General features: G+C 37.6%; 14 non-coding genes across 14 annotated transcripts; all 14 read right to left on the reverse strand.

Annotated features, from left to right (window-relative positions):
• Window positions 1-1,999: 1,999 nt before the first annotated feature.
• Window positions 2,000-2,082, reverse strand: Trnal-uaa (transfer RNA leucine (anticodon UAA)). Its single transcript has one exon. It is a non-coding gene; the product is annotated as a tRNA-Leu (tRNA).
• A 370-nt stretch (window positions 2,083-2,452) lies between these two features.
• On the reverse strand, window positions 2,453-2,535 carry Trnal-uaa (transfer RNA leucine (anticodon UAA)). Its single transcript has one exon. It is a non-coding gene; the product is annotated as a tRNA-Leu (tRNA).
• A 5,169-nt stretch (window positions 2,536-7,704) lies between these two features.
• Trnal-uaa (transfer RNA leucine (anticodon UAA)) lies at window positions 7,705-7,787 on the reverse strand. Its single transcript has one exon. It is a non-coding gene; the product is annotated as a tRNA-Leu (tRNA).
• A 370-nt stretch (window positions 7,788-8,157) lies between these two features.
• Window positions 8,158-8,240, reverse strand: Trnal-uaa (transfer RNA leucine (anticodon UAA)). The gene has a single exon. It is a non-coding gene; the product is annotated as a tRNA-Leu (tRNA).
• Window positions 8,241-9,061: 821 nt separating this feature from the next.
• Trnal-uaa (transfer RNA leucine (anticodon UAA)) lies at window positions 9,062-9,144 on the reverse strand. Its single transcript has one exon. It is a non-coding gene; the product is annotated as a tRNA-Leu (tRNA).
• Window positions 9,145-9,967: 823 nt separating this feature from the next.
• Window positions 9,968-10,050, reverse strand: Trnal-uaa (transfer RNA leucine (anticodon UAA)). Its single transcript has one exon. It is a non-coding gene; the product is annotated as a tRNA-Leu (tRNA).
• Window positions 10,051-10,419: 369 nt separating this feature from the next.
• Trnal-uaa (transfer RNA leucine (anticodon UAA)) lies at window positions 10,420-10,502 on the reverse strand. Its single transcript has one exon. It is a non-coding gene; the product is annotated as a tRNA-Leu (tRNA).
• A 371-nt stretch (window positions 10,503-10,873) lies between these two features.
• On the reverse strand, window positions 10,874-10,956 carry Trnal-uaa (transfer RNA leucine (anticodon UAA)). The gene has a single exon. It is a non-coding gene; the product is annotated as a tRNA-Leu (tRNA).
• An 821-nt stretch (window positions 10,957-11,777) lies between these two features.
• Trnal-uaa (transfer RNA leucine (anticodon UAA)) lies at window positions 11,778-11,860 on the reverse strand. Its single transcript has one exon. It is a non-coding gene; the product is annotated as a tRNA-Leu (tRNA).
• Window positions 11,861-12,230: 370 nt separating this feature from the next.
• Window positions 12,231-12,313, reverse strand: Trnal-uaa (transfer RNA leucine (anticodon UAA)). Its single transcript has one exon. It is a non-coding gene; the product is annotated as a tRNA-Leu (tRNA).
• An 822-nt stretch (window positions 12,314-13,135) lies between these two features.
• Trnal-uaa (transfer RNA leucine (anticodon UAA)) lies at window positions 13,136-13,218 on the reverse strand. The gene has a single exon. It is a non-coding gene; the product is annotated as a tRNA-Leu (tRNA).
• An 871-nt stretch (window positions 13,219-14,089) lies between these two features.
• Trnal-uaa (transfer RNA leucine (anticodon UAA)) lies at window positions 14,090-14,172 on the reverse strand. Its single transcript has one exon. It is a non-coding gene; the product is annotated as a tRNA-Leu (tRNA).
• Window positions 14,173-14,542: 370 nt separating this feature from the next.
• Trnal-uaa (transfer RNA leucine (anticodon UAA)) lies at window positions 14,543-14,625 on the reverse strand. Its single transcript has one exon. It is a non-coding gene; the product is annotated as a tRNA-Leu (tRNA).
• Window positions 14,626-16,745: 2,120 nt separating this feature from the next.
• On the reverse strand, window positions 16,746-16,828 carry Trnal-uaa (transfer RNA leucine (anticodon UAA)). Its single transcript has one exon. It is a non-coding gene; the product is annotated as a tRNA-Leu (tRNA).
• Window positions 16,829-17,323: the final 495 nt, after the last annotated feature.

Consider the following 17,323-nt stretch of genomic DNA (forward strand, 5'->3'; position numbering starts at 1 on the left):
CATTGCTATAAGGCATTGCTGCGTACTAAAACCTCTCCGAAAACCACACTGCTGCTTGTTAAAAATAGGTTGAAAAAAAGCTTCAATTTGTTCGTATAAGCATTTTTCGAATATCTTAGAGATATTAGGCAGTATACTGACCGGGCGGTAGTTACACTTGTCCGTACGGTCCTCCTTTTTAAAAACTGGAATGACGTCTGCGTTCTTAAGGCTTTTTGGAAAATTGGATTGGTCGATGTTATAATTTATGCTATTGCACAAAACATTTCCAAAAATGTCAGAATTTTTCTGTATTATTTTCGTTGGAATGTCAGACTGCTGTGTAGTTTTATTTTTATCCAAATCTTTAATTTTTTTTGTAACATCAGATAGGCTGACTCGTCTAAAAGAAAGCTTTTTACCAGACTCGCCATAAAACTGTTTGATTTTGACAACACTTGGATGATTAGCAAATTTTGATAACGAGGTCTCAATAGATTTATCATTAAAAATATTATCATTTTGTGGATTTTCATTTAGCTTGATTCTAAGATTGGGAACAAGGTTTCAAAAATAATCATTGAAAATCGATGCTATTTCAAGGTCATCAGTGATAGTTTTTCCATTTTCAACTAATGTTATCAGCTCTTTGTTTTTGACTTTCTCAGTAAAGCAAGGTTTAACTGTGTTCCAGAACTTTTTATTATCTGTAACACTTTTAATCTCTAAATTGTTATAGTACGTTTCTTTACTTTTTTGTACTAGTTTGACACATTTATTTCTTTGCGTTTTAAAAGCAGTTTTAGTTTCATCGCTTTTGCTTTTTAAGTATTTATTTCTTAGTCTAGATCTAGTCATTATTGCCTTATTTAACTCTTTATTCATAAAAGGTGCTTGGTTGGTTCTCAAATATTTCGTTTTCTTTGGAGCATGTATATTAAGAGTGTTCATGACTTTGTTCAAAGATGCTTCAAGATCAATACCTAAGAAATCGGTTTCATTTAACGATTTAAAAAGGTCCCCCCGGAAAGTTTCATGGTCAATTTTTTTGTAGTCCCTATATTGTTGTATGTTCGGTTTACCCTTTTTAAATTTAGTTTTCATAAAAGTCACAGTCATCTTGTAGAAGTCAGATAAGCCTGTTTCCACAACATTAGTGTGTTGAAAGCTTGATGATTTGTTAGTAAGGATCAAGTCGATGCAAGTTGGCTTGCATTGGCTTTTAAAACAAGTAGGCTCTTTTACAAGGTTATGCAAACCATAAATTTTTGCAAAATCAGAAAGTGGAATTTCGCTTGGTTCAGCATTGAAATCACCGATCACAAGAAGATTGTCATAAGTAGCAGAATGTTTAGCAAGTTCCTCTTCAATATTTTGCAAATGTTTTTTCAAATTTTGTTTATGAGGGTTGTATACGCAACAGAGGAGCCACTTTTGTTTCCGCAGATTTATTTCCACTAATAAGTATTCTGCATGGTTTTAAAATTTACAGGTAATGGGTCGGGATGGAATATCTTGCCGTAAATACAGCAGAATACCCCCACCGAAACAGTCTCGGTCTAGCCTGTATGGTTTGGTATAGCCATTGATAAAAAATTGTGCTGTGGGAAAAGAGTTGTCGATTTTAGACTCTGAGACCATCAAAATGTCAAGATTACCATCTACAGTCGCAGAAAGCATCTCAAATTTGTTTCTTATTGAGTTGATATTTATATGCCCAATAGCTACTCTATGAAGGTTTTTAATGCGCAAGTTATTTAATCTCGTATGAGCGTTTAACTCGCAGGGAATAGAATTGGAACTTGCAAAATACTGTGCTGGCTCAGAGTTGTTATGACTTTGTTCGCAAATTTCAGAACACCATGATGATACATAACTATCGTTAGTGTGATCATTGTGTAAAAAATTTGTAATTTGATTTTCATCCCCGTTTTCAAACACTTCTTTTTCAATTTCATTTGAAGTGCTTAACGAGGGTAAAAATCAGATTCACACATATCACACAGGTTACCGTAGCTAATACCAAAGATGGGGTTCGAACCCACGCGGACAATCGTCCATTGGAAATTAAGTCCAACGCCTTAACCACTCGGCCACCCTGGTTGAAATTTCAAGTTAATAAGGTTACTTGAACTTGGAAAAAGTACTGGCAATGAATCTTATTATTTTAAATCGCGCAAGAGCATTACCATTTGACGACCTTCAGACTTTTCAATAATTTGCCGTTTTGATAACTCAACAAAATGAATGGAACTGCAAAATGGGATGGTAATATTTGGGATTTTGAGTTTGAAAGTTTCAGATGTGGAAGGCATTATTGCGTATCGTGAAGTAACGGCTGGTAGAATTATTGGGGCTATTCTATTTTGCCCTGTGGGATAATTCAACACAACGTATCATGTTAACACATTTCCACGGTTAAAACTCTGCAAGCATCCCTCAATCTTCTTATCACACAGGTTAGCCTAGCTAATACCAGAGGTGGGGTTCGAACCCATGCGGACAATAGTCCATTGGAACTTAAGTCCAACGCCTTAACCACTCGGCCACCCTTGTTGAAATTTCAAGTTAATAAGGTTACTTGGACTTGGAAAAAATACTGTCAATGAATCTTATTATTTTAAATCGCGCAAGAGCATTACCATTTGACGACCTTCATATTTTTTAATAATTTTCCATTTTGAAAGCCAACAAAATGGATGGAGCTGTAAAAAAGGATAGTAATATTTGGGATTTTGAGTTTGAATGTTTGAGATATGGAAGGCATTATTGCGCATGGTGAAGTAACGGCTGGTGGAACTATTGGGGCTATTCTATTTCGCCATGCGGGATAATTCAACACAACGTGTCATGTTAACGCATTTCTACGGCAAAACCCTCCAAGCATCCCTCAATCTTCTTATCACACAGGTTAGCCTAGCTAATACCAGAGGTGGGGTTCAAACCCATGCGGACAATAGTCCATTGGAACTTAAGTCCAACGCCTTAACCACTCGTCCACCCTGGTTGAAATTTCAAGTTAATAAGGTTACTTGAACTTGGAAAAAGTACTGGCAATGAATCTTATTATTTTAAATCGCGCAAGAGCATTACCATTTGACGACCTTCAGATTTTTGAATAATTTGCCCTTTTGTTAACTCAACAAAATGAATGGAACTGCAAAATGGGATGGTAATATTTGGGATTTTGAGTTTGAAAATTTGAGATATGGAAGAAATAATTGCGCATTGTGAAATAACGGCTGGTACAACTATTGCAGCTATTCTACCTCTCCAAGTTCGATACTTCACCACAACGTGTCATTGCAAACACATTTTCACGTTTAAATTCTCCAAGCATCCTTCAATCATCTTATCACCCAGATAAACCTATCTAATACCAGAGGTGGGGTTCGAACCCACGCGGACAATCGTCCATTGGAACTTAAGTCCAAGGCCTAACCACTCGCCCACCCTGGCTGAAATTTCAGGTTATTAAGGTTACTTGAACTTGGAAGAAGTACTGGCAATGAACCTTACTATTTTAAATCGCACAAGAGCATTAACATCTGTCGATCTTCTTATTTCTTTAATAATTTGCCGTTTTGATAATTCAACAAATTGATTGGAACTCGAAAAAAAATGGTAATGTTTGGGATCGTGAGTTTGAAAATTTGAGATATGGAAGGAATAATTGCGCATTGCGAAATAACGGCTGGGACAACTATTGCAGCTATTCTACCTTTCCAAGTTCGGTACTTCGCAACAACGTGTCATGGCAAACACATTTCCACGTTTAAATTCTGCAAGCATCCTTCAATCATCTTATCAAAAACGTTAACTTGGCTAATAACAGAGATGGGTTTCGAACCCACTCGGAGAAACGTTCATTGGAGCTTATGTCCAACGCCTTAACCACTCGGCCACCCTTGTTGAATATTCAGGTTAATTAGGTTACTTGAGTTTGAAAAGGGTACGTGAAATGAACCTTAGTATTCTAAATCGCCCAAGAGCATTACCATTTGACGAACTTCAGATTTTTTAATAATTTTCCATTTTGATAGGATAACAAAAGGAATGGAGCTCCAAAAAGTGATAGTAATATTTGGGATTTTGAGTATGAAATTTTGAGATATGGAAGGCATAATTGCGCATCGTGAAATAACGGCTTGTAGAATTATTGGTGCTATTTCATTTCGCCATGTGCGATACTTCACCACAACGTATCATGTTAACACATCTCCACGGTTAAAACTCTCCAAGCATCCCTCAATTTTCTTATTATTATTATATTATTAAAAATTTCTTTTACATTGACGTGTAAAAAAAAAATAAAAAAAATTCTAGCTTCTCGGGAAAAGTCGCTAATTAAAGTCAATGAAGAAGGCAATTAATTTAGTTAATTTGACTTCTTTGCTTTGCATATCATCATCCTGAGATAAAGGATGGTTAGACTATAGCTTTTATTTTTGAGATCCTATATATTGCAAGGAAGTGGTATGCCAGAAAATTCAGGAAAAAAAAAAACACAACAAAAACAAATCGCAAAATGCTATAAATACTAAATAAAAGTCTGCCTGTCAAATAAAACCTAATCCATTAATATACGGTTTGCACAACCTACAAGGGCAACTTTCTGGATTCCATTTCTTAATTTTTGACTTAAACTCTTGTAACGTTTCAGATGTTTTTATATTTGATGGTATCATCTGCCACAATTTTGGCGCAAAATTTGAGATAGTTTCAGTGCCATAAGTAGACGTTTTTGCTGTGCGATAGCAAAGTTCTCTTTCATTTCTCAAATTATAAGTGCTACTACGGAACAGAAAAATATCACTTATTATATCAGGTGAGAGTTTGTTTTTAGCTTTATATATATCTATAGCTAGTGTTTCAAGATTTTTTCCGTGTATCGTTTTTGATTTATCTCTATGTAACAGTTCCTTAAATGTTGATGTATGGTCACAATAGATTATTCGAAGTGCTCTTACATGCAGATTATTAATTCTGTTATTCAATGTTCTATTGTGGAACATCCATATCAAAGGACAGTAACTGAATTGAGAGGTAACAAAAGCCTTCATAATAACTCTTCTTTTTTGAGTATTCATGTAAGGTGCAACACGCGCTAACGCATATAGTTTTTGGCTGGTTTTTTGACATAAGTCCGTTACATGCAAATCAAATTTTAATTTCCGATCAATTTTTATTCCTAACAGTTTCTGTTGGTCACTGTTTTCAATGTACGTGTCTCCAACGACAGCTTTTGTATCAAGTGGTAAACTAGAAAGAAGATGGCTCTTTGCTTCATTGGCTTTCATACCGTTTTCAGCAAACCATATAAACATTCTTTTTGCTGTTTTTTCAAGGTCTTCTACAACTTGATTTTTATCAGACCCATACGTATATGGGGTGTTGTCATCTGTGTAGCTAGCTATATCAGTTTCAATCGTTATCAGAAATAAATCTATCAGGAAAACGTTGAAGAGTAGTGGGCCTAAAATAGACCCTTGTGGCACACCAAATAAGATGTCGAGTAACGTACTAAATGAGTTGTTTATTTTAACTCTTTGTTTCCGGCCAGTTAAATAGCTATGTATTAATCTCAAAACATCCTTGTCAAACCCATAAGCGTGCAGTTTAGCAATGGTAAATCGTGATTTATACAGTCAAAAGCTTTAGACAAGTCTGTCAATAACGCTGCGTAAGATCCTTTATTATCTAGGCTTTTTTTTACATTTTTCGATCATTGCTATAAGGCATTGCTGCGTACTAAAACCTCTCCGAAAACCACACTGCTGCTTGTTAAAAATAGGTTGAAAAAAAGCTTCAATTTGTTCGTATAAGCATTTTTCGAATATCTTAGAGATATTAGGCAGTATACTGACCGGGCGGTAGTTACACTTGTCCGTACGGTCCTCCTTTTTAAAAACTGGAATGACGTCTGCGTTCTTAAGGCTTTTTGAAAAATTGGATTGGTCGATGTTATAATTTATGCTATTGCACAAAACATTTCCAAAAATGTCAGAATTTTTCTGTATTATTTTCGTTGGAATGTCAGACTGCTGTGTAGTTTTATTTTTATCCAAATCTTTAATTTTTTTTGTAACATCAGATAGGCTGACTCGTCTAAAAGAAAGCTTTTTACCAGACTCGCCATAAAACTGTTTGATTTTGACAACACTTGGATGATTAGCAAATTTTGATAACGAGGTCTCAATAGATTTATCATTAAAAATATTATCATTTTGTGGATTTTCATTTAGCTTGATTCTAAGATTGGGAACAAGGTTGCAAAAATAATCATTGAAAATCGATGCTATTTCAAGGTCATCAGTGATAGTTTTTCCATTTTCAACTAATGTTATCAGCTCTTTGTTTTTGACTTTCTCAGTAAAGCAAGGTTTAACTGTGTTCCAGAACTTTTTATTATCTGTAACACTTTTAATCTCTAAATTGTTATAGTACGTTTCTTTACTTTTTTGTACTAGTTTGACACATTTATTTCTTTGCGTTTTAAAAGCAGTTTTAGTTTCATCGCTTTTGCTTTTTAAGTATTTATTTCTTAGTCTAGATCTAGTCATTATTGCCTTATTTAACTCTTTATTCATAAAAGGTGCTTGGTTGGTTCTCAAATATTTCGTTTTCTTTGGAGCATGTATATTAAGAGTGTTCATGACTTTGTTCAAAGATGCTTCAAGATCAATACCTAAGAAATCGGTTTCATTTAACGATTTAAAAAGGTCCCCCCGGAAAGTTTCATGGTCAAATTTTTTGTAGTCCCTATATTGTTGTATGTTCGGTTTACCCTTTTTAAATTTAGTTTTCATAAAAGTCACAGTCATCTTGTAGAAGTCAGATAAGCCTGTTTCCACAACATTAGTGTGTTGAAAGCTTGATGATTTGTTAGTAAGGATCAAGTCGATGCAAGTTGGCTTGCATTGGCTTTTAAAACAAGTAGGCTCTTTTACAAGGTTATGCAAACCATAAATTTTTGCAAAATCAGAAAGTGGAATTTCGCTTGGTTCAGCATTGAAATCACCGATCACAAGAAGATTGTCATAAGTAGCAGAATGTTTAGCAAGTTCCTCTTCAATATTTTGCAAATGTTTTTTCAAATTTTGTTTATGAGGGTTTTATACGCAACAGAGGAGCCACTTTTGTTTCCGCAGATTTATTTACACTAATAAGTATTCTGCATGGTTTTAAAATTTACAGGTAATGGGTCGGGATGGAATATCTTGCCGTAAATACAGCAGAATACCCCCACCGAAACAGTCTCGGTCTAGCCTGTATGGTTTGGTATAGCCATTGATAAAAAATTGTGCTGTGGGAAAAGAGTTGTCGATTTTAGACTCTGAGACCATCAAAATGTCAAGATTACCATCTACAGTCGCAGAAAGCATCTCAAATTTGTTTCTTATTGAGTTGATATTTATATGCCCAATAGCTACTCTATGAAGGTTTTTAATGCGCAAGTTATTTAATCTCGTATGAGCGTTTAACTCGCAGGGAATAGAATTGGAACTTGCAAAATACTGTGCTGGCTCAGAGTTGTTATGACTTTGTTCGCAAATTTCAGAACACCATGATGATACATAACTATCGTTAGTGTGATCATTGTGTAAAAAATTTGTAATTTGATTTTCATCCCCGTTTTCAAACACTTCTTTTTCAATTTCATTTGAAGTGCTTAACGAGGGTAAAAATCAGATTCACACATATCACACAGGTTACCGTAGCTAATACCAGAGATGGGGTTCGAACCCACGCGGACAATCGTCCATTGGAAATTAAGTCCAACGCCTTAACCACTCGGCCACCCTGGTTGAAATTTCAAGTTAATAAGGTTACTTGAACTTGGGAAAAGTACTGGCAATGAATCTTATTATTTTAAATCGCGCAAGAGCATTACCATTTGACGACCTTCAGACTTTTCAATAATTTGCCGTTTTGATAACTCAACAAAATGAATGGAACTGCAAAATGGGATGGTAATATTTGGGATTTTGAGTTTGAAAGTTTCAGATGTGGAAGGCATTATTGCGTATCGTGAAGTAACGGCTGGTAGAATTATTGGGGCTATTCTATTTTGCCCTGTGGGATAATTCAACACAACGTATCATGTTAACACATTTCCACGGTTAAAACTCTGCAAGCATCCCTCAATCTTCTTATCACACAGGTTAGCCTAGCTAATACCAGAGGTGGGGTTCGAACCCATGCGGACAATAGTCCATTGGAACTTAAGTCCAACGCCTTAACCACTCGGCCACCCTTGTTGAAATTTCAAGTTAATAAGGTTACTTGAACTTGGAAAAAATACTGTCAATGAATCTTATTATTTTAAATCGCGCAAGAGCATTACCATTTGACGACCTTCATATTTTTTAATAATTTTCCATTTTGAAAGCCAACAAAATGGATGGAGCTGTAAAAAAGGATAGTAATATTTGGGATTTTGAGTTTGAATGTTTGAGATATGGAAGGCATTATTGCGCATCGTGAAGTAACGGCTGGTGGAACTATTGGGGCTATTCTATTTCGCCATGCGGGATAATTCAACACAACGTGTCATGTTAACGCATTTCTACGGCAAAACCCTCCAAGCATCCCTCAATCTTCTTATCACACAGGTTAGCCTAGCTAATACCAGAGGTGGGGTTCAAACCCATGCGGACAATAGTCCATTGGAACTTAAGTCCAACGCCTTAACCACTCGTCCACCCTGGTTGAAATTTCAAGTTAATAAGGTTACTTGAACTTGGAAAAAGTACTGGCAATGAATCTTATTATTTTAAATCGCGCAAGAGCATTACCATTTGACGACCTTCAGATTTTTGAATAATTTGCCCTTTTGTTAACTCAACAAAATGAATGGAACTGCAAAATGGGATGGTAATATTTGGGATTTTGAGTTTGAAAGTTTCAGATATGGAAGGCATTATTGCGTATCGTGAAGTAACGGCTGGTAGAATTATTGGGGCTATTCTATTTTGCCCTGTGGGATAATTCAACACAACGTATCATGTTAACACATTCCTACGGTTAAAACTCGCCAGGCATCCCTCAATCTTCTTATCACACAGGTTAGCCTAGCTAATACCAGAGATGGGGTTCGAACCCATGCGGACAATAGTCCATTTGAACTTAAGTCCAACGCCTTAACCCCTCGGCCACCCTGGTTGAAATTTCAAGTTAATAAGGTTACTTGAACTTGGAAAAAGTACTGGCAATGAATCTTATTATTTTAAATCGCGCAAGAGCATTACCATTTGACGACCTTCAGATTTTTCAATAATTTGCCGTTTTGATAACTCAACAAAATGAATGGGGCTGCAAAAAGGGATGGTAATATTTCGGATTTTGAGTTTGAAAATTTGAGATATGGAAGAAATAATTGCGCATTGTGAAATAACGGCTGGTACAACTATTGCAGCTATTCTACCTCTCCAAGTTCGATACTTCAACACAACGTGTCATGGCAAACACATTTCCACGTTTAAATTCTCAAAGCATCCTTCAATCATCTTATCAGCCAGATAAACCTATCTAATACCAGAGGTGGGGTTCGAACCCACGCAGATATTCGTCCATTGAAACTTAAGTCCAACGCCTAACCACTCGCCCACCCTGGCTGAAATTTCAGGTTATTAAGGTTACTTGAACTTGGAAAAAGTACTAGCAATGAACCTAAATATTCTAAATCGTGTAAGAGCATTGACATCTGTCGACCTTCTTATTTCTTTAATAATTTGCCGTTTTGATAATTTACCAAATTGACTGGAACTGCAAAATAGTATGGTAATATTTGGGATTTTGAGTTTGAAAATTTAAGATATGGAAGGAATAATTGCGCATTGTGAAATAACGGCTGGTACAACTATTGCAGCTGTTCTATTTCTCCAGGTTCGATACTTTGCCACAACGTGTCATGGCAAACATATTTCCACGTTTAAATTCTCCAAGCATCCTTCAATCATCTTATCACCCAGATAAACCTAGCTAATACCAGAGGTGGGGTTCGAACCCACGCGGAAAATCGTCCATTGGAACTTAAGTCCAACGCCTTAGCCACTCGGCCACCCTGGTTGAAATTTCAGGTTACCAAGGTTACTTGAACTTGGAAAACGTACTGGCAATGAACCTTAGTATTCTAAATCGCGTAAGACCACTACCATTTGACGACCTTCAGATTATCAATAATTTGCCCTCTTGATAACTCAACAAAATGAATGGAACTGCAAAATGGGATGTTAATACTTGGGATTTTGAGTTTAAAAGTTTCAGATACGGAAGGCATTATTGCGTATCGTGAAGTAACGGCTGGTAGAATTATTGGGGCTATTCTATTTTGCCCTGTGGGATAATTCAACACAACGTATCATGTTAACACATTTCCACGGTTAAAACTCTCCAAGCATCCCTCAGTCTTCTTATCACACAGGTTAGCGTAGCTAATACCAGAGGTGGGGTTCGAACCCACGCGGACAATCATCCATTGGAACTTAAGTCCAACGCCTTAACCACTCGGCCACCTTGATTGAAATTTCCGGTTAAAAAGATTACTTGAACTTGGAAAAAGTACTGGCAATGAACCTTAGTATTCTAAATCGCCTAAGAGCATTACCGTTTCATGACCTTCAGATTTTTCAATAAATTTTCTATTTTGATAGCTCAACAAAATGAATGGGGCTGCAAAAAGGGATGGTAATATTTGGGATTTTGAGTTTGAAAATTTGAGATATGGAAGGAATAATTGCGCATTGTGAAATAACGGCTGGTACAACTATTGCAGCTGTTCTATTTCTCCAGGTTCGATACTTCGCCACAACGTGTCATGGCAAACACATTTCCACGTTTAAATTCTCCAAGCATCCTTCAATCATCTTATCACCTAGATAAACCTAGCTTATACCAGAGGTTGGGTTCGAACCCACGCGGACAATCGTCCATTGGAACTTAAGTCCAACGCCTTAGCCACTCGGCCACCCTGGTTGAAATTTCAGGTTACCAAGGTTACTTGAACTTGGAAAACGTACTGGCAATGAGCCTTAGTATTCTAAATCGCGTAAGATCACTACCATTTGACGACCTTCAGATTATCAATAATTTGCCCTCTTGATAACTCAACAAAATGAATGGAACTGCAAAATGGGATGTTAATACTTGGGATTTTGAGTTTAAAAGTTTCAGATACGGAAGGCATTATTGGGTATCGTGAAGTAACGGCTGGTAGAATTATTGGGGCTATTCTATTTTGCCCTGTGGGATAATTCAACACAACGTATCATGTTAACACATTTCCACGGTTAAAACTCTCCAAGCATCCCTCAATCTTCTTATCACACAGGTTAGCGTAGCTAATACCAGAGGTGGGGTTCGAACCCACGCGGACAATCATCCATTGGAACTTAAGTCCAACGCCTAACCACTCGCCCACCTTGACTGAAATTTCATGTTATTAAGGTTACTTGAACTTGGAAAAAGTACTGGCAATGAACCTAAATATTCTAAATCGCGCAAGAGCACTACCATTTGACGACCTTCGGATTTTCAATAATTTGCCCTCTTGATAACTCAACAAAATGAATGGAACTGCAAAATGGGATGGTAATACTTGGGAATTTGAGTTTGAAAGTTTCAGATATGGAAGGCATTATTGCGTATCGTGAAGTAACGGCTGGTAGAATTATTGGGGCTATTCTATTTTGCCCTGTGGGATAATTCAACACAACGTATCATGTTAACACATTTCCACGGTTAAAAACTCTCCAAGCATCCCTCAATCTTCTTATCACAGAAGTTAGCCTAGCTAATATCAGAGGTGGGGTTTGAACCCACGCGGACGATCGTCCTTTGGAACTTAAGTCCAACGCCTTAACCACTCGGCCACCCTGGTTGAAATTTCCGGTTAATAAGATTACTTTAACTTGGGAAGAGTACTGGCAATGAACCTTAGTATTTTAAATCGCGCAAGAGCATTACCATTTGACGACCTTCAGACTTTTCAATAATTTGCCGTTTTGATAACTCAACAAAAGTAATGGAACTGCAAGATGGGATGGTAATATCTGGGATTTTGAGCTTGAAATTTTGAGATATGGAAGGCATAATTGCGCATCGTGAAATAAAGGCTTGTAGAATTATTGGTGCTATTCCATTTCGCCATGTGCGATACTTCACCACAACGTATCATGTTAACACATTTCCACGGTTAAAACTCTCCAAGCGTCCCTCAACCTTCTTATCACACATGTTAGCCTAGCTAATACCAGAGGTGGGGTTCGAACCCACGCGGACAATCGTCCATTGGAACTTAAGTCCAACGCCTTAACCACTCGGCCACCCTGGTTGATATTTCAGGTTAATAAGGTTACTTTATCTTGGAAAAAGTACTGGCAATGAACCTTAGTATTTTAAATCGCGCAAGAGCATTAACATCTGTCGATCTTCTTATTTTTTTAATAATTTGCCGTTTTGATAATTCAACATATTGATGGGAACTGCAAAAAACTATGGTAATTTTTGGGATTTTGAGTTTGAAAATTTGAGATATGGAAGGAATAATCGCGCATTGCGAAATTACGGCTGGTACAACTATTGCAGCTATTCTACCTCTCCAAGTTCGATACTTCGCCACAACGTGTCATGGCAAACACATTTCCACGTTTAAATTCTCCAAGCATCCTTCAATTATCTTATCACACAGTTTAACCCAGCTAATACCAGAGGTGGGGTTCGAACCCACGCGGACAATTATCCATTGGAACTTAAGTCCAACGCCTAACCACTCGCCCACCCTGGCTGAAATTTCAGGTTATTAAGGTTACTTGAACTTGGAAAAAGTACTGGCAATGAACCTAAATATTCTAAATCGTGTAAGAGCATTGACATCTGTCGACCTTCTTATTTCTTTAATAATTTGCAGCTTTGATAATTCATTAAATTGCCTGGAACTGCAAAAAGGGATGTAATCTTTGAGATTTTGAATTTGAAATTTGGTGACATGGAATGAGTAATTGCGCATCGTGAAATAACGGCTGGTAGAACAATTGGGCTATTCTAGCTCTCCAAGTTCGATACTTCGCCACAACGTGTCATGGCAAGCACATTTCCACGTTTAAATTCTCCAAGCATCCTTCAATCATCTTATCACCCAGATAAACCTAGCTAATACCAGAGGTGGGATTCGAACCCACGCGGACAATCGTCAATTGGAACTTAAGTCCAACGCCTTAACCACTCGGCCACCCTGGTTGAAATTTCAGGTTACCAAGGTAACTTGAAGTTGGAAAACGTACTAGCAATGAACCTTAGTATTCTAAATCGCGCAAGAGCACTACCATTTGACGACCTTCGGATTTTCAATAATTTGACCTCTTGATAACTCAACAAAATGAATGGAACTGCAAAATGGGATGGTAATACTTGGGAATTTGAGTTTGAAAGTTTCAGACATGGAAGGCATTATTGCGTATCGTGAAGTAACGGCTGGTAGAATTATTGGGGCTATTCTATTTTGCCCTGTGGGATAATTCAACACAACGTATCATGTTAACACATTTCCACGGTTAAAAACTCTCCAAGCATCCCTCAATCTTCTTATCACCACCATTTCCACGTTTAAATTCTCCAAGCATCCTGCAATTATCTTATCACACAGTTTAACCCAGCTAATACCAGAGGTGGGGTTCGAACCCACGCGGACAATTATCCATTGGAACTTAAGGCCAACGCCTAACCACTCGCCCACCCTGGCTGAAATTTCAGGTTATTAAGGTTACTTGAACTTGGAAAAGGTACTGGCAATGAACCTAAATATTCTAAATCGTGTAAGAGCATTGACATCTGTCGACCTTCTTATTTCTTTAATAATTTGCAGCTTTGATAATTCATTAAATTGCCTGGAACTGCAAAAAGGGATGTGATCTTTGAGATTTTGAATTTGAAATTTGGTGACATGGAATGAGTAATTGCGCATCGTGAAATAACGGCTGATAGAATAATTGGGCTATTCTAGCTCTCCAAGTTCGATACTTCGCCACAACGTGTCATGGCAAGCACATTTCCACGTTTAAATTCTCCAAGCATCCTTCAATCATCTTATCACCCAGATAAACCTAGCTAATACCAGAGGAGGGGTTCGAACCCACGCGGACAATGGTCCATTGGAACTTAAGTCCAACGCCTTAGCCACTCGGCCACCCTGGTTGAAATTTCAGGTTACCAAGGTTACTTGAATTTGGAGAACGTACTGGCAATGAACCTTAGTATTCTAAATCCCGCAAGAGCACTACCATTTGACGACCTTCGGATTTTCAATAATTTGCCCTCTTGATAACTCAACAAAATGAATGGAACTGCAAAATGGGATGGTAATAATTGGGAATTTGAGTTTGAAAGTTTCAGATATGGAAGGCATTATTGCGTATCGTGAAGTAACGGCTGGTAGAATTATTGGGGCTATTCTATTTTGCCCTGTGGGATAATTCAACACAACGTATCATGTTAACACATTTCCACGGTTAAAAACTCTCCAAGCATCCCTCAATCTTCTTATCACAGAAGTTAGCCTAGCTAATACCAGAGGTGGGGTTCGAACCCACGCGGAAAATCGTCCATTGGAACTTAAGTCCAACGCCTTAACCACTCGGCCACCCTGGTTGAAAGTTCCGGTTAATAAGATTACTTGAACTTGGAAAGAGTACTGGCAATGAACCTTAGTATTTTAAATCGCGCAAGAGCATTACCATTTGACGACCTTCAGACTTTTCAATAATTTGCCGTTTTGATAACTCAACAAAATTAAAGGAACTGCAAGATGGGATGGTAATATCTGGGATTTTGAGCTTGAAAGTTTGAGATATAGAAGCCATAATTGCGCATCGTAAAATAACGGCTTGTAGAATTATTGGTGCTATTCCATTTCGCCATGAGCGATATTTCACCGCAACGTATCATGTTAACGCAATTCCACGGTTAAAACTCTCCAAGCATCCCTCAATCTTCTTATCACCACCATTTCCACGTTTAAATTCTCCAAGCATCCTTCAATCATCCTATCAAAAACGTTAACCTAGCTAATAACAAAGATAGGGTTCGAACCCACTCGGAGAAACGATCATTGGAGCTTAAGTCCAACGCCTTAATCACTCGGCCACCCTTGTTGAATATTCAGGTTAATAAGGTTACTTGAACTTGGATAGGGTACAGGAAATAAACCTTAGTATTCTAAATCGCCTAAGAGCATTACCATTTCGCGAGCTTCAGATTTTTCAATAAATTTTCTATTTTGATAGCTCAACAAAATGAATGGGGCTGCAAAAAGGGATGGTAATATTCGGGATTTAGAGTATGAAATTTTGAGATATGGAAGGCATAATTGCGCATCGTGAAATAAAGGCTTGTAGAATTACTGGTGCTATTCCATTTCGCCATGTGCGATACTTCACCACAACGTATCATGTTAACACATTTCCACGGTTAAAACTCTCCAAGCATCCCTCAACCTTCTTATCACACATGTTAGCCTAGCTAATACCAGAGGTGGGGTTCGAACCCTCTCGGACAATCGTCCATTGGAACTTAAGTCCAACGGCTTAACCACTCGGCCACCCTGGTTGATATTTCAGGTTAATAAGGTTACTGGATCCTGGAAAAAGTACTGGCAATGAACCTTAGTATTTTAAATCGCGCAAGAGCATTAACATCTGTCGATCTTCTTATTTTTTTAATAATTTGCCGTTTTGATAATTCAACATATTGATGGGAACTGCAAAAAACTATGGTAATATTTTGGATTTTGAGTTTGAAAGTTTGAGATATGGAAGGAATAATCGCGCATTGCGAAATTACGGCTGGTACAACTATTGCAGCTATTCTACCTCTCCAAGTTCGATACTTCGCCACAACGTGTCATGGCAAACACATTTCCACGTTTAAATTCTCCAAGCATCCTTCAATTATCTTATCACACAGTTTAACCCAGCTAATACCAGAGGTGGGGTTCGAACCCACGCGGACAATTATCCATTGGAACTTAAGTCTAACGCCTAACAACTCGCCCACCCTGGCTGAAATTTCAGGTTATTAAGGTTACTTGAACTTGGAAAAAGTACTGGCAATGAACCTAAATATTCTAAATCGTGTAAGAGCATTGACATCTGTCGACCTTCTTATTTCTTTAATAATTTGCAGCTTTGATAATTCATTAAATTGCCTGGAACTGCAAAAAAGGATGTAATCTTTGAGATTTTGAATTTGAAATTTGGTGACATGAAATGAGTAATTGTGCATCGTGAAATAACGGCTGGTAGAATAATTGGGCTATTCTAGCTCTCCAAGTTCGAACCCACGCGGACAATCGTCCATTGGAACTTAAGTCCAACGCCTTAACCACTCGGCCACCCTGGTTGTTATTTCAGGTTAATAAGGTTACTTGATCTTGGAAAAAGTACTGGCAATGAACCTTAGTATTTTAAATCGCGCAAGAGCATTAACTCCTGTCGATCTTCTTATTTCTTTAATAATTTGCCGTTTTGAAAATTCAACAAATTGACTGGAACTGCAAAAAAGTATGGTAATATTTGGGATTTTGAGTTCGAAAATTTGAGATATGGAAGGAATAATTGCGCATTGTGAAATAACGGCTGGTACAACTATTGCAGCTGTTCTATTTCTCCAGGTTCAATACTTCGCCACAACGTTTCATGGCAAACACATTTCCACGTTTAAATTCTCCAAGCATCCTTCAATCATCTTATCACCCAGATAAACCTAGCTAATACCAGAGGTGGGGTTCGAACCCACGCGGACAATCGTCCATTGGAACTTAAGTCCAACGCCTTAACCACTCGGCCACCCTAGTTGAAATTTCAGGTTACCAAGGTAACTTGAAGTTGGAAAACGTACTGGCAATGAACCTTAGTATTTTAAATCGCGCAAGAGCATTAACATCTGTCGATCTTCTTATTTTTTTAATAATTGCCGTTTTGATAATTCAACATATTGACGGGAACTGTAAAAAACTATGGTAGTATTTGGGATTTTGAGTTTGAAAATTTGAGATATGGAAGGAATAATTGCGCATTGCGAAATAACGGCTGGTACAACTATTGCAGCTATTCTGCCTCTCCAAGTTCGATACTTCGCCACAACGAGTCATGGCAAACACATTTCCACGTTTAAATTTTTCAAGCATCCTTCAATCATCTTATCAAGAACGTTAACCTAGCTAATACCAGAGGGGGGGGGGGTTCGAACCCACTCGGACAAACGTCCATTGGAGCTTAAGTCCAACGCCTTAACCACTCGGCCACTCTGGTTTGAATTTCAGGTTAATTAGGTTACTTGAGTTTGGATA

Source organism: Hydractinia symbiolongicarpus, chromosome 2 (assembly GCF_029227915.1).
Source record: "Hydractinia symbiolongicarpus strain clone_291-10 chromosome 2, HSymV2.1, whole genome shotgun sequence".
Lineage (NCBI taxonomy): Eukaryota > Metazoa > Cnidaria > Hydrozoa > Anthoathecata > Hydractiniidae > Hydractinia > Hydractinia symbiolongicarpus.